The sequence below is a fragment of the Amblyomma maculatum genome, chromosome 10, assembly GCF_055883805.1.
Source record: "Amblyomma maculatum isolate TAMU_Amacu chromosome 10, ASM5588380v1, whole genome shotgun sequence".
In the NCBI taxonomy this organism is placed as follows: Eukaryota; Metazoa; Arthropoda; class Arachnida; order Ixodida; family Ixodidae; genus Amblyomma; species Amblyomma maculatum.
In genome coordinates this window covers 116,384,698-116,405,100 of record NC_139353.1, presented here as the reverse complement: position 1 = coordinate 116,405,100, position 20,403 = coordinate 116,384,698, and the positions used below count along the sequence as shown (strand labels likewise).

General features: G+C 47.0%; 1 long non-coding RNA gene across 1 annotated transcript in view; it reads right to left on the bottom strand.

Moving 5' to 3' along the window:
• LOC146177302 (uncharacterized) overlaps positions 1 to 20,403 on the bottom strand; it is a 64,895-nt gene that overhangs the window by 2,154 nt on the left and 42,338 nt on the right. Inside the window, exons 4-5 of the long non-coding RNA XR_014701299.1 lie at positions 13,867 to 13,917; positions 8,858 to 8,983 (exon numbers count right to left, since the gene is read on the bottom strand). This is a non-coding gene — a long non-coding RNA (uncharacterized LOC146177302). The remainder of the gene's footprint in view (positions 1 to 8,857; positions 8,984 to 13,866; positions 13,918 to 20,403) is intronic.

The following is a 20,403-nucleotide window of genomic DNA, read 5'->3' as shown; positions in this document are numbered from 1 at the left end:
TGCCTATGGTGTGGTAGCAAACCTTCGTTATACATCACGTGGCAATGTAATAATAATGATAGCTTTCGTAAAGACCCGAGTGCGGAACAGTTGGAAAGCCGGCTCTCCAGCGGCGATCTGGATTGCCAACTAGGTCTGATTCAGCACGCCCAGCGAGCAGCGAAGCTCAGCGGATCCCTGGAATAGGGGCACCGACCGTGTGAGAAGACGGAAGACAGACACGGTCTGTCTTCAGGCCTCACGCTAGCGGCGCTCGCGAGATGACAGAGAAACTTCAACTGTTTGTAGTCAAAGTGGCACTTCTCGGGTTTTAGCGTCAGATCAGCTACCCTAGGGCATCTAATACTGCGCGCAGGCGTTCATGTGTTCGCCAAATGTTTCAGAGAACACAACATCACCGAAATACACTAACCAACTTGTCATTTGAGGCCGGTAAGAACCGTGTCCACCATGCGCTGAAAGGTAGCCGGCGCTGAACATAATCCGATAGGCAGCCCTTTAAACTCGTACAGTCCATTAGGGATGACGAAGGTTGTTTTTTCGCGGTCCCGCTCATCGACTTCAATCTGCCATTGCACGCTCTTCAAATCAATTGACGAGAGTACTGGGCGCGACGAAGCGTGTCCACGAATCGACGATACGGGGCAGTGAGCAGATTTCTTTTTACTGGTGTCGTTCAACTTTCGATAATCGCACAGAAGCAAAAGGTCCCAACCTTTTTCTTTACCAGCACGACTGGGAACGACCACGGGCTGTTGGACGGTTGTATCCCAGGTATCACAAAGCGGGCTATGAAGGGTGGGCCCCGGTGAGCCCGATGTAGGCAATGCAGGACCGGCCCGGTGGGCTCAATGTGGGCGCTGCAAGAGGGGCCGACGTAGGCCCGAAGCGGGTTGTCGACAAAGCCCCAATGGGCCCCACTAGGGGCCGATGCAGGCAGCCCTTGCGGGGCTGCCCACATTTTTCCGGCATTGTTAAAAGGGCGCATCCCGCCAACTCCCCGCGATGGTCCTACTTTGGACCGATTTGGGCAGCCGCTTTGGAGGAACTTTTTTTTTTTCTTAATTTCAGTTAGCCTCTCAGATGATGACATAGGACCAATGCGGGTTCTATAGCGCTAGCCGCACTGGGGCTTGCCCACACTAGTCTCATAGGGGTCCGACGCAGGAAATTGATGAAAAGCCCTAGTCCAAGTTTTCCACATCAATATTTATGCACATAATTAAGTAATTATTTTATACATGTCTGCACTTTCTAAACAGCCACAATATCAAATTTTAAAATTATTTTATACATGTCTGCACTTTCTAAACAGCCACAATATCAAATTTTACAATTAATTGATAAAATTCATCTAGCCGAAATGACTTCATGTACATCTTGTTCAGGATATGGGATGTGTGTTCTGAACAGCAATATTGTTGTTGTTGTGGCTGTAGGAAGAAGAAAAAGAAAATGCACGGGCCTGCTACTGGCTCTGTAGCTGAGCCACCTCCGCTGCCTCGTGCAGATAGAAGAGAAAGAAGAGAATATAGAGAAGAAAGAAAAGCAAGAGGGAAAGAAAGACGCGCGCCGCTACAACAGCCCTTGTCCACCACCAGCGGTGGCGTGTGCAATGACGGCCTGCAACAGATAAAAATTCAGTGCCAGGCCAGCCCCCGCCGCAAGCAGCGGTGACCCACCTGCACCAGCCCCATCAGGGTAGAGCAAACTACAATATTGTGCGGAGAGTTACAGGCTGTTCAAAGCAACCACATAAAAGGCAACAGTTAGCAATCAGTTTGTTTCAGTATTTGCAGCACAATTTGCATGAGTGCGAGAACTAAAGCCATGTAAATTTCTAATCGACTAAACATGGCAACAACTGTTATACAAATCATCTATAATAGCAATTTAGGGCAACATCTAATGCAAATAAAGGTTGGAAACAATGATTACGCAATTGCACGCACGCCTTCTAGCCCCATTACGGCCGATGTGGGACCTAAAGCGGTTTTGTGTAGGCAGCCCGAATTGGGCTGGGTGTTGGTTTTGAACTTAAAGCCCACTTGGTGTTGCACGTGCCTTCAGATTCCCCACAAGGGACCAATTTTGGTATCATGCGGGCCCTCCTGCCTTCCAGCCCCATTACGGCCCATGTTGGATATAAAGCAGTTTTATGTGGGCAGCCCCATTTGGGCTGGACGTTGTTTTTGAACCTAGAGCCCACCTGCTGTTGCACGGGCCTTCAAAGTTCCCACAAAGAACCGATTTTGGTACCATGCGGGCACGCCCGCCTTCCAGCCCCATTACAGCCTATGTGGGACCTAAAGCGGTTTAGCTAAGGCTGCCTCATTTGGGCTTCACGAGGGTTTGCCCAAATTGAGCCCTTATTCATATTTCGCCTGCCCTCAAGTAACCTACAAGGGGCCGATTAGGGCAGCATGTGGGTATGTCCGTTTTCTTGTCCCACTACGGCCGATGTTGGTCCACAAAGATTTAAGGGTGGCGGCCTCATTTCGGATCTTTGAGGGCTTTCCCATAAAAAGCCCACATTTAGGTTGGATTGCCCTCAAATATCCGGCAATGGACCCTTGTGGTCTAGATGCAGGAATGTTCTCTGCATTAGCCCAAGAAACGCCGCTATGGGACCCATGCAGAAGGAGCAGGGGCAAGCCCAAATGCGGTTTGCCCACTTCTGCCCCATCGGGAACCGTTGCAGATTTTATGATGGTTGCCCCAGCGCCACTTGCCTACATCGGACCTACTGGGGCCTCACATTCGCTGCTACCTGGGATGACGCCATCACCAAGCATCTCGAATCTGTGTCTGAATCGCTTCACGTTCCATCGTTGAGATACAGTATAGCTGCTGGCGGATAGGGCGGGCGCGGTCGGGAGTAATGATTCCGTGCTTCACAATAGGTGTTTGCCGTACTTTCAATGAGGACGCAAAACAAGTGTTGTACTCTAGTAGTAGGGCGTACATGTCACGCTGTTGTGTTAGAGGTCCGGAGTAATGTCAAAACGGTCGAGGGGCGGGTGCACAGTGCTATCAGATCAGAATGTAAAACATTCAGAAACATCCGCTAAAGCGTCGGCGAATGCGATGGCAGTAGCAAGAAAAGATTCCGGGGTTCTTTGGAGAAGTTAGGTCGCTGTCTTTAGTTTTGCCAGTGGGGATTTGGCGACCATCACTCCGCCATTGTGGAAGATCTTGGCTACGTTGATGGTCGGCGTGGGGACGGGGACCGTGATTGTTGCAGGGAAGTTGGCGCCATGCGCTGCTGGGATAAGTAGCCTACAATCTCACGAGATCGTTGGCCTAGTGGAGGGCGACGTATTTCGATGAAAAATCCGTGCAATCCCAGGTGTCGACAGGGGCGCTGGCGATACAGATAACCTTGATGTATGATGTATGCAGACGATATTGTGCTGTTAGCTTAGAGTCTGGAAGAATTGCAAACTCTAGTTAAGTATTGCGGAGACGAAGGGGACGCTCTAGGCTTCAGTTTCAGCGCAGTTAAGTCGGGTCTGATGATTTTCAACGGCTCAACTGATCAGGGTCTTAAAATTCAAGGCCTTGAAATACCTAGAGTAGCAGAATATAAATATTTGAGGGTATGGGTAAACGAAGGATTGGCATACATTGGAAAGCATGAGCAATCACTTAAGGCCAAAAGGCGAAGGAATGCCGGGATAATGAAGCATAAGGCATTGTGGGAATACAATAGGTATGAGGTATTGAGGGGTATTTGGAAAGGAATTATGGTGCCCGGACTTATTTTCGGAAATGCGTTTTTGTGCCTAAAATCAGAGGTACAGTCGACATTAGAAACAAATCAGAGATCCGTTGGACGATTAGCACTAGGTGCCCACGGCAAAACTACAAATGAGGCGGTACAGGGAGATATGGCTGGGCATCTTTCGAAGTACGGGAAGCTCAGAGTAAAATATTATATGAGGAACGCCTGAGGAAATTGGACAGTAGTAGATGGGCAGCTAAGGTATTTAAATACCTGTACCTAGAAAGCGTTGACTCACAATGGAGGAAAAGAACTAGGAAACTAACTAGTATGTATGCTAGTAACAAGGACGGAGAAATAAAGAGCATTAAGCAACAGGTGAAAAACACAGAAGGTAAAAATTTGATAAATTCGATGGAAAAAAAAACAGTGTGGAATTATACCGAAAGTGGAAAATGGAGATCAGGAAGGAAGATTTCTTTGATAACTCAAGAGGCAGTGCCCTACTTTTTGAAGCTAGATCATGGTGTCTTAGAACACGCAGCTACAAAAAGAAGTTTAACAATGGATATGACGCATGTGCTGTATGTGGAAACTCCAGTGAAACAATTGACCATATTATACTCGAATGCAATGGTATCCATCCGGAAGTTGATGCAGGCGCAATCACTGTTCCTGAAGCTCTGGGGTTTAGAGATAACAGTGGCCGGGTGAATAAACCGGCGGTGGAAACTAGAAAAAACGGCTGGAAGATTGGTGGCTTAAAAGCAGAGAAGTGACATAATGTTAGTAATGTAGGAGCAAAATTTAATAAATAGAATGATGGTTTAGTTAACCATTCTAAATCAATAATTAAGATATATGGAGAAAATGAGCATGATAGCTACTGCTACCACCTCGTTTCAAAGGGGACGCTCCTATATTCCATCCATTCCATCCATCCATCCAACCTGCTTCCCCGCATGGAAGCACAGGCGCTGGCAATTTGGGGCGCCTTCCGCTGGGTTGGTCGTCGGTTATCGATGTACGGCTCAGTTTCTGCGGAATAGAGTGAACATTGATCGGGTGGCTGTAATGGTGTCGTAGTAGTCGCAAGGCGTCGCAACATATCTGCATACGTTGACGATGGTACTCCGTGGGAAAAGTGGCGGATCAGCAGATAGCAAAGGCTTTAATGCTCTTCGTGGACTTTGCAACCTATAGAGTCGACCATTGGCTGGGGAGCACCGAGAAGCGTCTGGAGCTATTCGCGTAAAACAGAGCCGACGATGACGCGAAGATTCGGGATGGTCCCGCAGGCCGAAAGCGGCTCCACAACTGAAGCGGTGGTCCTGGCCTGTCGTAGGTGGTAGACCGCTACTGGAGTATCTGCTTCATTTTGGCAGCTTCCGCAAGAAACCCGGCAACCGAGCTCGGCGGATTACGCACGAGACCAGATAACAGTTGGTATCTAACGCCGCGAATGAGGTGGCGCAATATTTTTGTCTTCAGGAAAGAACGGGTCAGATCGTCGGAAGGTCCGGGTCATGTTCTCCTCATACGTGCTTTGGTGCTTACAGTCGCATTCGTCATCTGTATACGAGGCTGTAAGGCCCTTTCTGCACGTTCTCGCTCAACCGAGCTGGTTTAGGTCTCTAGGCTGCGTCGGCAGAAATCGCACCATGATGTTAGGTGAGCTTCTCGGTTTTTGTACCACGTAAGAGCTCCATCTTCCAGGATGAAGAAGACGTTTTTAAGCTTGGCGGCGTCAACCCAGTGATTAAATGAGGCGACCCGTTCAAGCAGGACGAGGCAGTCTTCATTGTCTTGGTCTGACTGCCGTGGAAGGGCTAAGGTAATCGTGGTTTCTGCAATGTGTAGTAAATTGAGCTTGCATGGCAGGTTGAAGGGAGGCTGCGATACTGAACTCCAACGGCCCGTGCTCAGGCGGGAGGCCTTGATTCCTCCGGCTAGACCGGTACGCAGGGGTGTCGACTGGCACAGGAGTTGAGTCCTGGGCGTGGGAAGGTGTGCGACATGAATCTGAAGCCTCCGTTCCGACCAGCTCTCGGTAGTCTTGGTGTGCTCTCCGGTGCCGTCCATTTCAATCCCATTCAAAGCACACTGCTACGAGCAGAAATTGCTACGTGTCAATTGTAAAAGCTGCTGCCCTGAACTCCATCTCGAAACTCTCGCAGCCGATTATAGATTCTCGACCCGCTCCCACTCGTGTCTACGCCTGTCCATCGCTGCAGCCAGCCCGTTCAGGGCCTGAGCTCTGAAATGCTCCTCTACTCAGAGCGGCGCGAACCTCCCGAACCTTCAACATTTCTCAAGTGGTCCACTGAAGTCAGGATATTTGATAATCCAGCAGCATAATGTGCCCCCCGTTTACATGATGGAGGTACTGAAGATGTGGACTGGGCTGGCCAGTTTGAGCAAGTGGCTCGGTTCAACCAGTGGGCCTCTTCTCAGTAGCTGACAATGCTTACTCAGCGCCTAAACGCGCACCTAGAACATGGTACCAGAACAAGCAGGCCGGTCATAAGGCCTGGGATGCCTCTCGACAGCAGCTGTGGGATACGTTTGGCAGCTGTAGCTGCCACGATCGCCCTCGGCGCCTTGGTTCTCGTGTCCAATAGCCTGATGACAACGTGGTCTTGTTCTCTGTGGGCGTGACCACTCCTTGCTGGTGGGCTGATTCCAAAATGATAGAATCTGGGAAGTTTTGCCGCTGATGTATGGGGTAAAAAACTTTTCTAATGGTTTGTTTCGCGATCCCCGGTACTTGGCAGCAGCAATAGCGGATGGCTTTGTTTTTCACGAACTCGGATGAGAGTGACTGCTTGCTGATACGCAGATATGATTTTGCAACTTTCAACGGTGGGCTTCAAGTAAAGCTGCTCCTGGAGATTGATAGCATCTACAACGTAGCGACGGCCGATTGGACGCTTACCGCCATGGATGCACGCGTCACAATTGTGGACGGCTATGCTTTTCATCTTCTCGGATTGTCATGTGTTTGCTTCCCGATACGCAGGTAGGGTGGGCGTACGCTGCACATCATTCTTTAACAAGCACTGTTTTTTGCCGTGCTGTTATATTATGTGCTATGATAGTTTGCTACCATCAATGATTGTGAAATCTGCCACTCGTGCAAGCAGACACTTTGTGAACAGTTCGTTACCCAAGCGAAATATCGCTTTGGCTGCCATAGCAACTGCTTAAGAGGCATTGAAAAAAATTGGAAGGCAGAAGCTAAAATGCATGGAAATGCCCTACTTGCGAACTTGCAAGGCTGTGTGGGTCTAAATCCAGTGACAAACCTGCTACTGACGATACATCACACCAAGTTGTTTTCTGTTCTGCTGCAAATGTAAGTGCAGGTGGATGGTTCGAGCACATTTAACAATACCATTCAAGTAGTGAGACTTCCGTGCAGATGTCTGCTAAATATCATCAGCAGTGACCTCTCATGGACAACGCAAATCAAACATGTAACAATGCTAATCGCATGCTTGGCTTCCTTCGCCGTAATTTTTCACTTGCTCCGGTTTCATAAAGCTACTTCTCTACAAAACGGTGGTTCGTAGTAAAATGGAATACGCGTCTTTTGTGTGGGATCCTAACATCAAGAATCTTAATAATATCTTAGAATCTGTCCAGAATCGTTCAGATCGTTTTATTTTGAATAGCTACTCCTGTTCATGTAGTGTCAAACAAGGAAGAGATCTCTAGATCTCCCACATCTTTCGGTGCGGAGTCATTTTTCTAGAGTTTCCACGTTCCACGAAATATATTACACAAATGAATCCTTGAAACAAAGTCTTTTCGCTTCTCCGATTTACATATCATCCCGCATTGACCATCGTTTAAAGTTAATGTTCCAAAGTGCAGTACTAACCAGTATTTCTACTCTTTCCTCCCCAAGACAAGCTAAGACTGGAACCACCTGTCCGCCTGCCTCGTCTCTATTTCAAAACCCAAAGCTTTCAAATCTGCGTTTCTTAATCACCTATGTTGAAAAATTCTCCTTAATTATAGGTTTTGTATAAGTATTTCAACCACTCGTATCTGTAGCGTCTCAGTGACCCTGATAGCAACCAAATAAGTAAATATATGTGGTGCATGTCTCGCCAGGTACCTGGCCTCGCTGCAGCAATGTTTTCTCTGAGCGTTTCTTCTTCGCTTATTAGCCGCCAAAGCACTTCTTTCTTTTGTCAAACGATCCCAGCCTGTAAGGGAGTTCTTAAGATTGTCTGCCCAAATTTGCGCCGTGCCTTCCACGAACACTACGTTAGCTAGTTTTATGGTCGAATTCCAACGATTGTACCGCTGACACGTTCGTAGTTGGTAAACCACTCGCCGATGTCCACGTCACATTTCGCACCAATGTTGCACGGCACGTGATAATGCTGCCAGTTGTCGACCGCATGTGTTCGGACGTTGGTCGCTGTCTTTAGCCATATTGAATGATTGAATGGCAGGGGCGGTCAACTGGCGAGTCGGTGGCTTCTTCGAAGACCACGGTGATCCGTGTTGACCTACCCAGCAAGCTCCAGCACAACTGCTACGTAGAGTTTCATCCACTTTTAGCTATAACATGGTCACTGCTTTAAAAGCAACATTACGTCAAAAACAGGCGCATATCAATGCATAGCGATGAAAACAGAGGGACCCGGACGTTTCGCTTTACAACCCTGCCACCTAGCTTTATTGCGTGGCCGTCTCGGACGCAATAACGCTTCGAAAGCAGGGACCGTGTTATAGCTAGAAGCGAACAAGGCTGTTCTTACGTACGTAGTGTAGGTACTGCCAGTCCCCAAGCACGCCAACTAGTGCTTCGCCTTTTTCACCATTCAGCCTCTTTTCTCTTTCTCATGACGCCCAAAAGCACGCAAAAATATTTTTTCATTATCGAAGCAGAGCGTTATCGTGGCTGGGCCTGAGAAGCTGGTCTATTCTTTCTGTTTAGGGTTTATAACACCCTGTGGCGGCAATGTTTTTCTTTTATCGCTTTGTCGCTGGGACATAGTCTATGCACGGATCATGCCCCCCAATCTTTCCCAAGCCAATGATGAGCCAAGAAATGATAATGAATCACATTTTCTCATTTGAAGTCATACTGTAGAAAGAAATAGTGTATGAACTTACCACCACTGTAATAGAGAGGGTGGTTAGGAATTTTAGGCGGTGAGGCATCCTTCGTTTTAGGAGTGGGAGTAGTAGTAGGAAGCTCCGGCTGGCTGTCAGCAATTTCTGTAGTGCTGTCCGCCACTCCTAAAAGCAGTTGAAACTGTATCGTTCTTTAGTGTACCATAATATCACATCTATACAGATATTTTCTTATAGGGTGTTTGTTCTGCATGCAGGAACTAGCGAATTACTCTTGTCGGCAAGCAGTAAAGGTTTGCATTATCTAAATCTATTTATTTATTTGGTCGGAAAGATATTTAAAAGGTACATTTTGGGAAGGAAGAACTTCTAGACATAAAATGTAAAGGTGTAGTATGCATCAAGGAGTAGTCTTTGCTTTACATTCATTCCTGAATGACTCATGCTTAATTTCCGACAAAACGCAAAATGATTTTCGGTGCGCACTGTTAGTAGGTTTAAATAACAATGATTGACCTTATTTACCATAGTACGCTAATATGCAACTCTAAAATGCTTATACAAAATATTATTCTCGGACTGCAATATCTATTACCATGTATTTATGCTGATCATCCTTGGCTGTAGGATTGAAGTTGTGTGCATTTATAAAAAAAATAAAAAAAGACGTCGGTAGAGAGTATCTTGTTGAACTAGTATAGCTTTTTGTAGTTACAGCTAATTAAAGGCCATTTAATGTTCTACCAGCGATATTTGTAATTACGATCTCCCTAAGTGGTTTTGGAATGTTAACCTTAAAGTGAAAATGATATAAATGTTTTCGCAAATTCAAATTTAGGGGTAAATTGTAAACTATTCTAAGATTATTGTGGAATTTACATTGGTCTTCTTTGCAGAAATCTTTTTTCGGTGCACCTTGATCAATAATAGAGTTACTACAATACGTGGTATTCGTGTCGTTAATTTACAGCTCTTCATTATATTGTCACGTGTCTAGTACAGCGTGCCCTCCGCGCTTGGCCGCAACGATGAGTGTCATGAGCACTCGGGATAGACCGGGTGCCACAATTAAAAAGGACTTCTTGTGTCGGCATGCATATCGCTTTACGTCTGTACGACCCTACGCCTACTCGCATGTCTGCTGCTTCTTGGATTGTGCAAATCATGTCATCCGAGGCCTTCCTCTTGAGTGAACGTCCCTGAAAACCAATCCAGCAGTCATCGCAAACTCACCACCTAACCAGATCACGAAAGCTTCTTTTGCCGGTCTCGCCTACGTCAACTTCCAGAACCCTCGGACCCCAAAGCCATATTATTCGGAACCAGTAGCGGTTCCATATGCACCCCTACATCATGACAGTTTATGGTGTAGGTGGTGATATTGCCATTTATGTTAACTTTGCTCTTTCATACTTCGTACATTACTTCTGGTGCAGACCTTCTGGTCGCAGCTCACCTATTGCCGATTATACACCCTGAACCTTTGTTCTGGCTCATGACTTAGCAGGACGGGCTATCACTGGACATGATCTTGGTATTGGGTGTGGACAGTGTTTGGCGTTCCTCACTGGCTCTCAAGCAATCAGGCATTGAAGCTAGGAATATAAGGCTGTATTGTCGAGAATCCGTTCGCAATGTTATTGTTGGCCTCCGAGAATGGAAGCATTGCAACACACGTGTGAATTCTGATGGATCACGCAGACCAAGCTAGCCTGGTGTTAACCCCTATTGTGTATTTCTCCGTGATATTTCTCTTGTGTAAAATCATGTTGTGAATTTGGTAATAGAAGAGCGCTGTGGAGTAGCGGTTCAAGTACCTCTCTGTGGGGCGTCTGACCGAAGTTCGATTGTCGACTTGCTTGCTGAAAGTTGTCTTTTTTCATTTTTCAGTTTAAGTCTTTGTATTTTATAGCTCTGCATATTTTTTCGAACATGCCATTGCGTTTCTTCTAGAAACGAGGGCCAATGAAAATACAGAAAATTATTTTTCAGAGCTCCGCGCTGTATAATACCGGCTCATACTGTACAATGAACCAATATACCTAATCGGGTATGAAATTAAAGCAAGATTTTTAAGTAGGGCTGTCCACCGTCTTCACCGCGCCTCTAATCACGATTACATTCGCCTAGTCGCCCTTCGTCTTCCGGATCCCATTACGCGACGTGGGGCCTTCAGCCGTCGTCATCGGTCAAAACATGCTGCGGCGAGCTTTGGAGACGCCGCTTCAGAAAGCCGATTTGCCAAAAAGGTTGCACCGCCGGCCTAATCGCTCGGCCCGACGACAGCTGTATCACCAACCAGCATTCGTCATCCAAACGAAGGAATAACTCTGAACTAAATCGCCACGTGTCCAAACAAGTACCGCTACCGCACCAACTAGATTACCCCGAAACCAACCGCCGCATCGCCGAACATCTCCAGTCACCGCACAGAGTAAATCACCTTAAGCCGAACTTGAAGTCGGCACGCTCTAGAAAAGACCAGATCTCGATGGATATTTCTTTTCTTGTGAACTCACAGGAGCTGAGGGCATTAATCGACATAGGTGCAGATTATTACAGGTGCGACATAGGTGCATAGGTCCATACTTAGCGGACGACTGGCGCAGGTCCTAAAGAAAGTGACGACGCCATGGGATGTCTGCGAAACACTCATGGCCGGATGTCATGTTCTCGCACCCAGTTTTATACGTACGAGCCGAGTTACGGTTCGTGAATACACGCTGGTTGTCCCCTTTCTCGTTCTGAGCGAATGTTCTCGTAAGGGTATCCTCGGCGTTCACTTCTTCCGCGAGCGCGGTGCCTTGATATCTCTGCCGAATCGTTTGATAAATTTCTCCATAGAGATAGGGACAGGAAAACCTGAGCTCAGTGGGTTTCGACATTGACGGTGAATTACCGATGATAGCCCCACAGGGCTACGACGCGCCAGTATTCTGTGAGAGTTATCTGCGACAAGCCATAGCCGAGACTCAGAGTTGCCCAGCCTAATATATCTCTTTTACTTACACCAGGCGCTTTGTAGCGCTACGGTTTCGACCTCATTCATTGCGATCAGACAGATGTACAGATTACAAATTCCAGCAAAGAACCATACCCTAGTTTCTGTGGAGCAGCCACAGTGTTAGAGACCCCGTTGAGGAAGTTACCAAATGCCTAATTTTGAAACAACCACGTTGACAGGCAAAAGAGGATGCAGTCAACAGCCTTGACATTATACAGAACTTCGGCACGCTGAAAGAAGGAAGCTGCAGGACATCATGCTTCAGTTTGGTGCGTTCTTCATGTCGTCCTCTAAAGTGCGGCAAACGTAAATTGTGGAAAGCAGCATTATTACGCGTAAAAGTGCTCGACCCATCCATCAACAGCCCTGTGGTGTGTCTCCTCGCGAGCGAGATGCTATCCTGAAGCAAGTCCGATAAATGGCCGCCGAACACGTCGTCCAACCATCGTACAGTCCGTGGTCGTCTCTTGTCTTCGCCAAGAAAGGCGGCACACTGCGTTTCTACGTCGACTACCGATAGTTGAACAGTGTGAAAGTAAAGACGCATATCCACAACCGCATATGAAGGACTCCTTGAACCAACCACGGCAAGCCAAGTTATTTCCTTCAATAGATCTCTGAAGCGGGTATTAGCAATAGAAGTTGATAAAGGGAGCGTGACAAAACTGCCTTCGTCACATCGGATGGTCTTTACGAATTCAGCGTCCTCGCCTTCCATCTCTGCGGTGTTACTTCAACCTGCCGGAGGTTGAGGAACACTTTGCTTTAAGGTCTAAAATAACAGACATGTCACGTTTACATGGACTACGCGATGATCTTTTCGACAACTTTTACGGATTATCTGCACCGCGTCATAGCTGTCCTTTAAACCGTTCGGTTGGCAAACCTCTTCCTTAAACCTAAAAGTATCGCTTTGGTTTCAATGAATTGAAATTTTTTGGCCACATTGTGTATGCTGCCGGCATCTGTGTTGAATCTGAAATCTTGCGGCCGTTTGGGTATTTTCGCAATCGAGAAAAAAAAAATGCAGCCTGGCGATTCTTGGGATGCTGCTCCTACTACCGTTGCTTTGTGAAAAGCAGCTCAGCTCGCTAATAATCTAACCCACTAAACGCGGGATGTCTGCTGTTCGCTTGGGCAGCGAACAGCAGACAGCCTTCAACGAGCTACTGAGCCATCTCTAACCCCCGATAATTGCACATTCGTCAACGATGCGGACACAGAGGTTCACACAGATGCAAGCGACGTCAGCCTTGGCGCTGTTCTCGTTCAGCGGCAAGACGATGTCAATAAAGTAATCGCCTACGCAAGGCACGCCCTTTCCGTGACGAGTCGAACTATTTTAAGGCTGAAAAGAATGTTTGGCGATAGTCGGGGCCGCGCTGCTTCGCCTTTACCTTTAAGGAAGACCATTTTGTATCGCCACCGATCACCAATCCTTGTGTTGACTGAAGGATTTAAAAGCCTCTTGCGGTCTCTTAGCTTGGTGGTCTCTTAGCTTTAACGTGCACTGACATCGCGCAGCGCACTGGGACCTTGCTTTTAACCTCCATCGAAAAGCGGCCTTGGCGGCCGGGATCCGATTCCGAATCCTCGAGCACTCTATACCAGCGCTCTAATCACAGTATCACCACTGCGGGGCACTATTCCAGAACTACTTTCCGATAAATACATCCTATTACCTTGATAAATACTCCACAAAACAGAACATTCATTTACATATTCTATACTTTCGATTTGGTTTAATTATGTGTTATGTGTATATGACCGATGCATTTCGCTGTATGCTGTAGGTTTGATGTTTTTACAATACTTGGTCACACGCCCGCATCGAATTCTAACTAATATCACATTATTTAAAAAGTATTTACTTGAGGATCGCTGATACTTCTTGTTGATGGCCATCCTAAATAAAATATTCCTTGCTAGTGCAGTTTCCCCGAGGAGTAGCTCGCATTGAATTCACTCGCTCTTTTCGTCTCCCTACTGAGTCTCCATTACTAACCTCACATGTGCAATTCGCTCTAATGTATACTTTACTTACCTTCATCTTCTTTTTTGGTGGGCTTTTTAGCTGGAGTTTTCGTTGCTTTGTCTGAAAAAAAGTTGAATAAGGCAGAACCAGAAATGAGAAAACATTTAAATCTACATTTGCTAATGCAATTTGAAAAATGATTTATTCAATACAAACCTAATTTGAGCAACAAGCATGAATATCATGAACCAACCATCAGGCGGTTTTGTTAAGCCTACCCGCTTTCCCTTGCCGAACGAGGAAGAAAACGGCAAAATGTATTTTCTAATATAAATTTTAAAGCATCTTCATGGTAGTGCCATACGGCTAGGCCACAAATGCTTACTCTGCAGCTGTTGCTAATGCAAATTCCGCTCATCAAAGAAAGAAATGTGGTGATATACAAAATAAAAGATTACATATGGACAATTGGTGCTACCTGGAGATATATTTTGTACGCTTTTAATAAAGGCTGATACATAAAGAACACAACAGAGGACACTTCGTAGACACTCGATTTCGAAGAACAGGTAGATGCACCAGAGATTATGGATATCATTAAAATTCACAAACGTATGTGGACAAACGTCTGCGTTATGACCCTTTTCTTACGCTGTTTAAGAAAGATTTACTTATCACCCGAACCGCAAAACATATATCATGAGGGTTTGTGAGACCCATTGGCGATGAAAAACCACCAGTCTGTGCCGGTCGAAATCACTGCGTATTTGAAGTGGATTATGAAGACGGCGCGAAAAGGACGAGGACAAGGAAGGACCACCAAAATAACAGGACAGGCGCCAACTATCAACTGATGTTTATCCGCGCAAACCCTTTCATTTTTTTATGAAGCACCCAAAACGTATCACAAAGGCCTATCACATAGTCATCCACGTGGAGCACTCAGATCAGCGGCGGTATTGGTCACAGACAAGAAAAAAACCTCACAGTATAAGCCAGTAAACAAACAAAGTAGCAATTTTTTATTCGCGCAAACCCTTTCATTTTTTTATGAAGCACCTAAACCGTATCACAAAGGCCTATCACATAGTCATCCACGTGGAGCACTCAGATCACCGGCGGTATTGGTCACAGACAAGAAAAAACCTGACAGTATAAGCCAGTAAACAAAAAAGTAGCAATTCATCACAGTAAAGCACGCCCTTCAAAAATATATAAAAGCAACCTGTTCGAAAGAATCCTAAGATTATCGGAGTGCACAAACACGCAAAATAAGCATATCAACCACAAATTGAAATCAACCACACAATGCAGATAGGCTCGTGCCCAAGACAAACACGGCACGTGTTTGTAATCTTCCCTTCGACCGCAATAACGAAAACAGGTGACAATGATTATCAGAAAGACCAACAGAAACGCCGAAAAAAAGGTGCGCATGAAGGCTTGAACAGGTGACAATTGAAAGAAAAATGACCAGCAGAAACTCGGAAAGAACGTGCATAAGCAGTTTAAAAGCTGAGGGAATCAACTCATCGTCAACGTAAAACGAAAACAACCGAAAACACCTATAAAAAAAAATAAAACCCAAGTATAAAATCTACAGGAATCCTTCAAGAAAAGCCACCTCAGAGTCGCTGATTGATATGAACGGCTTGATAACGCACAAACTTCCTACTTTCTAGATGAAATAATGCTCTACTACTTCTCGCTCTACTTTTTCTCTACCAGATTTTTAAAAAATCGTCTTTTCTAGTTCCGGACGACACCCTTGGCAGGCTTTGCAGTGGTCTGCTAGGAAGCTTCCATGCTGATTGCGAAAATTGTACATATGTTCACTGGCACGCTCATTGAAACTACGACAGGTTTGCCCTACGTAGACCAAATCACAGCTCAAAGGAATCTGATACACAACTTTTGACTTACATTTGGTGAACTTATTTTGATGCTTAATAGGGCAAACCGGTCGTTTATCTGGCTCGTTCATTGAGCAAAGCTTAGGAAGTTTTGAAGGCGCAGAAAACACAACTTGAACCTAAAATTTACTTGCAACTTTTTTGATGCTATGGGATACTTTATGGATGTAAGGAATAACTGGCATATGCTTCCTTCGTACTTCCGGGTTTCTTTCAACATTTTTGTCTCTTCACTTTCTGAAGCAACATTTCAGAAACAGCCAATATTAATGGGGGCGGGTAGCCTGCTTCTTCCAGCCTTTTTACTTGGGCGCCAAAGCTAACCGACATCATGTGATGGCATGATTTCCTAAAGCGCTCTGAAGTGAATACGCATTTATAGCTTATTTGAGGAGCTTCGAGAGGGCACTGTCAAAAGGTAGCAATCCTTTCCTTGATCTGGGATTGTACGTCCAGCAAATATGACCGTTGTTGAACACAAGCCTTAAGTCTAAGAACTGCAGTTCGTTGTTAACCGGTTCCTCCCATGTAAATCTGAGGCCTTGGCTGTGATTGCGGAAAACGGACAACGTGCTAGTCGCTCTCTCAGCTAAATCAAACTCAGGTGCCCCCTTCAGAATAATCAAAAAATCATCGACATATCTGAAAACGGAAACAATATTCGGGTCATGGAGTTGACTTTTGATTTCATTTCCAACAGCTGACAAGAAAAAGTCACAAAGAACAGGTGCCACAAAAGACCCAATACAGACACCTCTTTTTTGAACAAAGAAATCACCTTCAAACGAAATAGCGGTTGAGTTCAAGTAGAATTCTAGCAGAGCTACAAAGCTCTCGCTGCTAATCCCAGCGGAATTTTGAAACTGAACAACACCTGTGTCCATGATCTTTTCTCTGACCGCACTTAGGAGTCCTTGATGAGGAACGGAATAATACAATTCTTCAATGTCGATAGAGAACCCATTGTGTTCTAGGGGAGGCAAAGACTCTTGTTGCTGTACGACGTTTGAAGAACTGCGCACAAGGAAACGATCATCGCTCACCAGTGTGCAAAGGTTCTTCTGCAGGTAGCAACTGACGACCCATTGCCACGTTCTTCTTTCCGAAACAATGGTGCGTAGTGGCATCCCAGGCTTGTGAGTCTTTACTCTAAAGAATACTTCAAGGAAAGTTCTATCTTCGTCTTTCGCTCTCTTCTTGATGGCGTCCAAATGCAAATCATCCAGAATCTTTAGTGCTTGCCGTTTTACAAGAAGCGCATTGAACTAGACGCGTTTTAAGTTCTTGTTGACGGCTGCAGTAGCCTTTTCCCGGAACAACCACGTCGGCAGGACAGCGAAACTACCTTCCTTGTCAGCTTGGAGTGCTAGAAGATCATTTTCCTTGAGAGCTTGCGACACTTATTCAAGCGGCGGGTGTTTTGGGGGATTAGCCCCAACGCATTTCACAACGCAGGCGACGCCTTCTCCTATGATCCTTTCTGTTTCTCGCTCCGGTGCATGGCCAGCCACTCTTCTGACCATAGCCAGCAACTCTTGACGTTTGGCGCGTGGTGGTAAGCTGAACTTTGGTCCCTTCTCCAAAAGTTCCTTGACTCTTTCTGGAAGAACCGCGTCTCCAAGAACGGTGAGCTGTCTGGAGCGGTCACCAGAAGATTCTTTCGGCCGGGAAATCAGACTCGTCAAAGCACGTTGCCAAAGAAACTCTGTAGTTCTTGCCGCCAGCCTTTTCATTTCTTCTAACCGCCAGTGCTCTTTTATCGGTTCTCTTCCAAGCTATATAAGGACGCGCGCCCAATCATGAAACATCCGAACTTGCCTCCAGCACTCAGATTTGAGTATCTTACAAATGCGTCTTGCCTGGCCCCACGATGGCTGCAGGACGCCGATGAGGGCATGAACCTCTAAGGGAATTATTTTCTTGTTTAGGCAGAAGGAGACCACTCGTGATTGGCAGGCAGATACGGCAATAAGGTTAGCACAAGAAATTTCAGGGTCGGTGCGGAAACTTTGATACAGCAAAGGGCCCAATGAAGAAGAAATATGCTCAAGAAGTACTTTGCTTTGGGCTAGTTGGTACATGGTTGAAGTGGATTATGAAGACGGCGCGAAAGGGACGAGGACAAGGAAGGAACACCAAAAAAACAGGACAGGCGCCAACTATCAACTGATGTTTATTCGCGCAAACCCTTTCATTTTTTTTATGAAGCACCCAAAAAGTTGCAAGTAAATTTCAGGTACAAGTTGTGTTTTCTGCGCCTTCAAAACTTTCTAAGCTTTGCTCAATGAATAAGCCAGATAAACGACCGGTTTGCGCTATTAAACATTAAAATAAGTTCACCAAATGTAAGTCAAGAGTTGTGTATCAGATTCCTTTGAGCTGTGGTTTGGTCTAGATAGGGCAAACCGGTCGTTGTTTCAATGAGCGTGCCAGTGAACATATGCGGAATGTTCGCAATCAGCATGGAAGATTCCTAGCAGACCACTTGAAAGCCTGCCAAGGGTGTCGTCCGGAACTAGAAAAGACGATTTTTTTGAACTCTGGTAGAGAAAACGTAGAGCGAGAAGTAGTAGAGGCTTATTTCATCAAGAAAGTAGGAAGTTTGTGCGTTAGCAAGCGCCCATATCAATCAGCGACTCTGAGGTCGCTTTTCTTGAAGGATTCCTCTAGATTTTATACTTGGGTTTTATTTTTCTTGATAGGTGTTTTTTTCCGTTGTTTTCGTTTTACGTTGACGATGAGTTGATTCCCTTAGCTTTTAAACTTCTTATGCACGTTCTTTCCGAGTTTCTGTTGGTCATTTTTGTTTCCATTGTCACCTGTTCAAACCTTCATGTGCACCTTTTTTTCGGCGTTTCTGTTGGTCTTTCTGATAATTATTGTCACCTGTTTTCGTTATTGCGGTCGAACGGAAGATTACAACCACGTGCGCTGTTTGCCTTGGGCACGAGCGTATCTGCATTGTGTGGTTGATTTCAATTTGTGGTTGATATTGAGCGTGGGCGTGTGCAACAGCAGCCGCTAGGCGGCTGCCCATCGAGAGTCTCGTGCGCGGACTCGAAGAAGTGGCCCCGTGGCGTTCGAGAAGAATCTGAAGTCTGCTGCTGTTACTCAGTGCTCTCTTGGACCTGCTCTTCTGTGCTTACTAGGTAAACCCCCTATTAAAACCGACCTTCTGGTTACGGGCCTGAACGGCTTCGTGACACTGGTGGAGGTGAGGCCTTGAATTACATGTCTCGGGCCTCTCGCTGCCGCTCATCGAGTCCCAACCGGCTTCCGCTCGTGTCGACACCCGTTCATCGCTACAGCTGTCGCCTCCGAGGTCTGGCGCCGGGATTCGCTCCTCTACCTGAACCGACGCCAGCTGACCAGCAGTTAGAGACTTCTGTAATGGCACAGGCAAGTCAGCATCAGTTGCTGCTTCAGCAGCCTCGTACGCCCCCCCAGTTTCCATGGCGCTACCACGGAAGATGTAGACGATTGGATCGACTAATTCAAGCGAGTGGCGCAATTCAATCAGTGGAGCCCTGCTCAGAAGCTGCGCAATGTATATTTCGCTCTTGAAGACTGCGCAAAAACGTGGTATGAGAATAGGGAAGCCAGTCTTCAAAGCTGGTATTCCTTTCGCCAGCAGCTGCGGGACACTTTAGCCAGCCATGACCGCCGTGATCGCGCACGCCGCCTCCTAGACGCTCGTGTGCAATTACCTAACGAGAGCGTGGCCATGTTCGCTGAGGACGTGACCCGTCTCTGCCGACGGGCTGATCCCGACATGACAGAACCAGCGACGTTGCGCCACCTGATGCAGGGCGTAAAAGAACCCCTCTTCGCTGGTCTAGTTCGCAGTCCACCCCAAACTGTCGCGGACTTCATAAAAGAAGCTACCCTCATTGAGCGAGCCCTGCAGCAACGATACCGGCGCACGGAGTCTGCCTGTCATCAACCCTTCAGCAGTGTGGCCACTTTGAACGGGTCCACTGAAGATCACTCTCTGCGTGAGCTGATCCGCGAGGTAGTTCGCGAGGAGCTCCTCAAGTTCAATCTTGGATCGCCTAACCCGACTGCCGCGGCTGTCACCGAAGCCGTGCGTGAAGAAATCCGTCAGACATTTTCACCGCCTGAGTCACTGTTGGAGCCACGTTCTATGAATTACGCAGCGGCTCTTCGTCGGCCTGCAGTGCCTGCTTCGCAACAGCTTCGTTTCGAAGCACAGCCGCCGCCCACTCTGCAGTCACCGTTCTACCAACCTTCCTACCAGCCGCCAACCCAGCAGAGCCTCGTCATGCAGCCGTCCGCTCCTCAGCCACTATCCTACCAGCCTCCCTAGCAGTCGCCATCCCAGCAGAGCCCCGTCATGCAGCAACCGGTTCGGAAGGCAGACGTCTGGCGCACTCCTCGCCAACGGCCGCTGTGCTACCACTGCGGAGAACCCGGCCACTTGTACCGTCGTTGTCCTTACCGTGACCTCGGTCTTCGGGGTTTTGCTCGTGATTCCCCGCGTCCCCGGGTCGGCGAACGCCCTCCAGAATTCGAAGAATATCTGGCAACCCGGGCTACCTCTTCGAGCGACAGAACACAGTCTTCGCCCGTGCGCTACTCGTCAGCCGGCCGCCGTGAGTTTAATCATGTACCGAGGCGCCGGTCGCCAAGCCCACACCGGGGAAACTGAAGGCGGCGACCTCAGGGGGGCAGG